General features: G+C 42.1%; 1 long non-coding RNA gene across 1 annotated transcript; it reads left to right on the top strand.

Moving 5' to 3' along the window:
• The first annotated feature begins 1,338 nt into the window (after window positions 1-1,338).
• LOC125555784 lies at window positions 1,339-3,755 on the top strand. Its single transcript, XR_007304860.1, has 3 exons — window positions 1,339-1,479; window positions 2,158-2,251; window positions 2,439-3,755. It is a non-coding gene; the product is annotated as an uncharacterized LOC125555784 (long non-coding RNA).
• The last annotated feature ends 3,204 nt before the right edge of the window (window positions 3,756-6,959 follow it).

Raw genomic sequence — 6,959 nt, 5'->3', positions numbered from 1 at the left:
CGTGCTTCCCAAATTGGTGGGTCTTCTCTTTCCTCCCTTCTTTCTCCAATCTCCACCCCCAACCCGTTGGTAATTCTAGACGATGATGCATACTTCATGAAATTAAGTTGGTAACGTATTGAAGATGTTTGGTTCACTGTGTGTGAAATATCTGATTGGTACAGAAGCTGCTTGTGCACATCAATCTAAGTCGTATTTTAAATTCAATGTTGTTTGTTCAGATAGTAATGCACAAAGTTCGGCGTCTGTTGTTCTGGGTTCAGTGCTAGCAGATCCTGCAATGTCTCAATTTCAGTTATCCTATCATCATTTGGGTCTAGCAAAATTATGTTCATGCCTACATCTATAGTAGCCCCATCAGTTACTTCCTTCAGAGTTGTAACTTACAATGTAGAGTGTTAGTGCTTATATGCTTAGTATATATGGCTGTCATGGTAATATTCATGCAGTATGTAGGACACGATTGGAGACTCTGGAATTTGCATTCATTCAACGATTAATATTTTTAGATCAGTACATGTTGTGATTGATGATGGTGGAAATTGGAGGGATTCTATTTACTTATTTTTGCAAGGAGGAATTATCTCCAAGGTTGCCCTGTTGAGGTATTAATTATTGTATATTATAAAAAAATGCATTTAACAAAGTGTTCTTGTTTAGGATGAGCAGGCAACAAGCCCAAGTACTATAGATTATCCTATGCATTTCCTTTATTAACAGAAATTGGCAATTCTATAATCTGTCAGGCATTACATCTCTGTTTTGCGCAGGAAACTTCAGAAATTAGGCTTTTCTTTGTAAATGACTTCTCAAAACTGGTTTGATTTCTGTTCCTTGGTCACAAAATAGTCATGGGATTTCATTTGAATGGTTATTCCTGAGATTATGCTGAACTAAATATGAGCAGTTCAGTGTGGTGTTTGGTTCGAATGGCGAATTTGGTTTTCTGAATCTAAAGCAAGGGTGAGCGCCAAGGAAGGAGACGCCGCCACGGGCGACGGTGGCGGTGCTGACCGCTGGCGGCCGCAATAATTAATATTGTTCATCAGATCCACCATCACTATGCTGCTGCATAATCTGACCAGGAGAAGTCTTATGCGGCGCATATTAACACTTACCGAGGTGAAGACCCATTGTTGATGAAGTACTTGCTAATTGACCCATCCGGCACCCAGCTATTTGATCTTATTAGGGATGGTGTCCTGCTCTGGTGAGATGGCTTTCTAGCTAGCTACAGGGTGTATGCTCATTTACTCTTTGAACAGGAATTGTTTGTGAGCCGTAGCTGATGTTTATTCATTGATCAGTAGGTTAATCAATGTAGCTGTATGTGGAACCATTGATGAGAGAGCGATAAATAAGAAAAGAGTTCGTAACCCATGGGAGAGGAATCAAAATCACATGATGTGTCTCAACTCTGCAAAGGCCATTGGATGTACTGTTGTCAACATTGGCACGCAGGATTTAGTGGAAGGAAGGGTATGTCTTTCCCCACTTGTTATCCTTTCTTGATGTAGTGTGATTGGTATACAAATGTTCCAGAGCTCTGAACTATCCTTTTCGCAGTAACTTAAATCATGACGTCTCCCTTTAATTCTGTCATATCCTGTATCATGATATTAAATATTGATGTGATGAATTGGCAGGTAAATTTAGGTACCAAATACTCTTATCATTACTCTTATCAGTCAATATTGTTTAAGGCCCAAATTTTCGATTGAACTTTTGGTTAGTTTCAAATATTTGTTCATCATATTCAGGTCCAAAGATATGTAACAACCTATTTGAGCAAGTTGGAAACACATTCGGATCAGGATTAGTACATCATGCATCTGCTATCGTATTTTGCGTTTGTAATTGTAATAGATGTCTCCAGCTTCAGTATCTTGTTAGTGACCCACAAAAAAAGTATGTTGTTAGTTACCTCAAGAACGCTTTAGGTTTGGTGGAAAGGAGAGAGAGAGAGGCTGAAAAGAAAAAACTTATGGAAGTGGCACAGGCCAAATTGAGCGCCAAGGTACCCAAAGAGGTGGGCACCCATAGTTAAAATGTTGTGGTCTTAGTAACATCAAGAATCAGTCATAGTTATTGGCTTTCACTATTCACTCGCTGGTTAGCCCATAGTCCAGAATCAGCTAACACTTTTTTGTGCTCCAGTTTTGGGCCATCATATTTCCCCGAGAATCAAGGGAAAGGAAGAGGAAAGTAAAATGTTGATACATGATCTGTTGCAAGTGTTTACGTCGCGCAGGTTGGTTCAGTCTATATGATTTGGGTACACAACATCTTATTTGTAAGAAAACACAAGAACACACTTCTGTGTGTTGTGTAATATGTTGATAGATCTATGGTTAGGGAGCAGACTTGGATTACATGGTTTCTCCTTTCAGCCCGCTTGCATGTTTATTAATGTCCATCTTTTTTTAGTTATCATGCAGAAACTTTAATCTGTTGTGCAGAATACATTTCTTCAGAGAAACCGTTGGTTGTGTGCAGAATATATTTCTTCAGAAAATGTGTTATTGTGCAGAAACTACAATGAAGTTGTCGGGGAGAAGATCCAGTGAACAAAGCTACATTGAGTTGGGTCAAAGTGACTCGTACGTTTTCCTGATCTGCATCCTATCTCAATGTATTTCTGTTAGTAAGCACATTTTAATTCTTTGAAGGCATGTCGTATAATTATCCATAATAAGGTATTGTGGGTTTTGTACATATTCAGGTCCTTGAAACGGTCTATTGTGCATCGAAAGTCACGTTCATCTCTGGGAAATTTCACCGCAGCTTCCGTCGTACATGTGCTTCGATCTATTTTCGTATTCTTTTCTTGGATGTTTGACAAATGCTTCACAAACTAAGCTCATGTTAAACATGCACAACTATGTAAGATAGTTTCACCTCTCTTATGTACTTGCAGATTGACATCCATTGCCAATTTATATTGTTTCTAAACTGAAAAAATGATGCCCTTGTTCACCGATTATCTATGAACTGAGATGATGCCCTCATGTACTACATTGGTCTTTCAGATGCTGGTTGTGCACACATGGCATTATTAGCTTGTCCTTTTCTACTTTATTTGTTTAGTTCAATGAAAATGGAACTACCGCCCGTAACTTTTATGCACGTGCTACCTTCGATTTTCAGTTCCTTAATATATCTTGTTAAGCTTACCTGCAAAGGTTATCATAAACCATAACTATCTAACGTGTATTGCACTCTGACCTGATGTAGTAATTCGCAATAGCAGTGCCACGGTTCAGTTCAGCATGGGGACCAACTACCTGTATAATGTCCACTCCTACTGGTCTTTCACCTGTCAAACAAGAAGACGTAGTGCACCTAGCTGCTGAAAAGGAGATGACCGTGGTCCTCTTGACAACAAAGATGAAGACGCAACAGACCAAGCCTTTGCGTTCTCCACTCGCATGCACAAGGAGTTCCGCAAGATGGCCAATGTTGTTAAGAACCAGGTCACTAGCAACTACTACATGGCTGACTTGACCAAACCCGCTCTTGCAAGACTTCAATTTACCGCAACCTGGTAAATGATGAGTATAATGAATGAAGCGCTCAGCAGACTGGTTGTGCGAGTAGGTTCGACATTTGTACCCCATGACTATGTTTCCATAATTGATTGGGACATCCCCACTTTTCTTTAGAGATGAAGGGAACATTTGCACTCCCTCTATGTCATGCCTGCGACCATGATTACTCATTATACCCATGTTCATTTTTGGGTCATGTTTTTGAACCATGTATATCATTTATGTGTGTGAACCTGTGGTGCCTTTTAAAAATACATATTGTTGTGCATCGATTTTTTCATGGTCATGCCTTCGTCTATTTTTTCAAAAAAATTATAATATCAGTGTAAAATTTATATTCACGTGACTTGTTTGTTGGCAAGGATTCGAAAAGGATTTGGTCCATAAAATCGTGATATACTTTTTTAAAGTTTTCCCTCGAACATTGTCAGTTTATTAATGATTGACAAATATGTTCATTAAATATTGTGTCTCTTAATTATGTTAGCACACTATTATAGTTTTGTTCATTGTTTTCTAAAAGGAATGACGATTTTTTACACGATAATATATGCGTTGCACGTGCACATTTACTAGTTAGCCTAAATAGACCGGCCACACACAACACCTACGCACACACACGGCCACGGCCATAGAGCAGCAGCGATGGCAGTTTGCAAGGCAGCGCAACGGGCAGCAGTAGCAAGAACATCAGCGACACAATAGAGCAGGGCAGTAGCAGGCACACAGAGCAGCAGGTAGCGGCAGCAGCAAGCAGTGGCCAAGTAGTGAGCAGCAACAGCGCAAGGAGCAGCACAGCAGTGAAGCAACATGGCAGCTCGGGCGACGACGCGGTCTGGGGCGCCCGAGCACGCGCGGGCGCAGGCGGCAGCAGCAAGCGGGCGTGGGGCGTGCGGCAGCGGCAGAAGGAACGTGAGCGGGCGAGCAAGCACCGCAGCAGGGCGCGGCCATACGCGGGCGAGCATGTCCGGAAGCAGAGTTACAGGCGCAATCATGGAGGTCGCGGACGACGGCTACGGCAACGAATCAATAACGGGGAGAGGGGGTTTCGGAAGAGTGGCTCACAGAGAGGTCGTAGGCGAGCTTGTCGAGGCTGGGGACGGTCCAAACATTGCAGGTCGTCGGCGAGATGGTGGCAGCCGAACGGAGATGATGGCGATGGAGACGGCGTCGCGGCGTCCCTGCTTGAACCGATGCCCGGGACGGACGAAGATGACCATGACAGTTCCCCTGGACGTACTACCGAGCGACGGCGACGACTGTGGCCGCGGCAACGACGACAAGGCAGTGGTCACCGCATGAGGTTCCGAGCCCGATTTAGAGCGGATGAGAAGGGGGCGATGGGGAAAAAGTGGGGAATGCAAGAGGGCGAGTTAGGGTTTCGCGTGGGTGTATTTGTAGGGCTGGGGAGTGCACATGGTGGCCATCCATAGCCATGGCGGCTGGATGCATGCCATGGCTCTCCTCTGCCTCTCCTAGCGAGAGATGGAAGAAAGGTCGTGGCCTAGTGGGTTGGGCTGTACAGTGGCCACTAGGGCCAAGTACAGCAGTATAGCGTTTCTTCTTTACTTGTATTGCCTGCTTTGCATTTTCTTTCCTGTTTTGCATTTTATTTTTATAGTAATTGAATTTTGTTCACATTGAAACTTGGTACATAAATCAAATGCCATATTTTTAAATAGCACCCAACATATGGGGTCATTTGGAAATATATAACCATTTTTTTATTTTGAAAAGGATATTTTAGTATAGTTGGACTACTTTATATTTTCCTAGGAATTAAATGGCGAGTCAAATGATGTTGGTTTCTACATGATAATTAGTTAGTGAATATTTGCGACCCAACGTACATTTTCGTCTTTTAAATTTGGAAGAAAATAATTTGACATGCAATTTCAATTTGAGTAAGAGTTTGATTTGGAACAGAGTGATGATTAGCAAAATAATCGTGATGACTTGGCAGACATTAGCAGGAGTTTATTGTAGCAAGTTACCGGGGTGTTACAAATCTCCTCCACTACAAGAAGTCTCGTCCCGAGATTTAAGAGGTGGAGTAAGGGGAAATTTTTGGTTACAAAATTCTAACGGATCCTTTTGTTCTTGGTTGCTGTTCTCGAAGAGGTCGATCCATTGTGTTGATGTCTTCATTTGTCTTCATCAATGCATCATGATCAAGTTGTCGTTCTTCCTTCAGGATCTTCACTGTACTTACGAAAGCATAAGAGGGAATAAGCTATAGGGACGAGTTTAACAAAGTTGAGCATCGGACGGTTAACTCAGGGGATGAAGCTTAAAATATCTCTCGAGTTGAAATTGAAGGAAGTCATTGAGAACAAAATAAGAAGGTGCAATAACAAGCTTCAAGCGGACAGGAAATCTTTCATTGCCTGAAACAGAGTGTGAAAGGGGTTCAGAGCAATGAAAATAAGTATTGCACATTATACCAGAATAGATCATCTCTAGGAAGGTGGTTCATGAATTACATACGAAGCCAAGCACGAGGATTAACCTTGGGAACAGGGACTAACAAGAGAGTCAGGTTTCGATCCTGTGGAACTGTGGGTTATGGGCCCACCCTGTGGTTCAAAAGTAGGAAGGATGCTGACATATTGCACGGTCATGGTAGCAAGGCATGTCAGAGGATAGCCTGTCAGTTATGTTGGCAACAATATTGGTACCAAGGGCGAGGGACGAAGAGAACTATTTTCCTGCTCGTTGAAACGAGGCGGACCAATAGGCAAAGTTCTCGTCCATCACTGGCTACTGGAATGTCAACAACAATAATAACAGGGTCTTACTGACAAATTGTACACCGAAGTGTTTACATAAGCAGGGAACTATTACTGCTTAGTCTCATAATTCACAAGAAAGGTTAAACCTACCCATGGAGAGGGAAACGAAATCTTTAGAGTAAACAAACCAATGGAAAGGAAAATGTGTTTACCCTCAAGAATTGGAAGTATATCCTTCCCAAGGAAAAGTGGAGCATGGTATACATGATAGGACAGCAAGTTCAAAAGCATTTAGATAAAGGGACGAGGGGAGAATCATGATAATACCCATACAACGGTGTTTGGATAATTGATCAAGAATCATGTGGCATTGCGCTTCCACTATTCTCAATGATATTCAGAATACCATAGTCATGCTCCGAGGTAGTGATAACATGGTGTTTCAAGTAAGGGTTGGATCGAAAGATCGCAAGAGATACAAAGGAACACTTCCAAGATTATCTCGGAACGTAAGGACTAAGCAAACACAACTAGGTCTATGTTGGCAGAAAGTCAAGGATGTCATCGATGATATCACAAATCATCGAGGGGCAGGGATGGTATTTCTAGCCATGAATTCAATGGACATCACCAAGGGAGACAAAAAAGTGTCGGTGATCACGACACATTTATCGAGGGA

This window comes from Triticum urartu, chromosome 5, assembly GCF_003073215.2.
Source record: "Triticum urartu cultivar G1812 chromosome 5, Tu2.1, whole genome shotgun sequence".
Classification (NCBI taxonomy): domain Eukaryota; kingdom Viridiplantae; phylum Streptophyta; class Magnoliopsida; order Poales; family Poaceae; genus Triticum; species Triticum urartu.
Note: the sequence above shows the minus strand (reverse complement) of the source record. Positions and strands in the feature narration are given on the sequence as shown.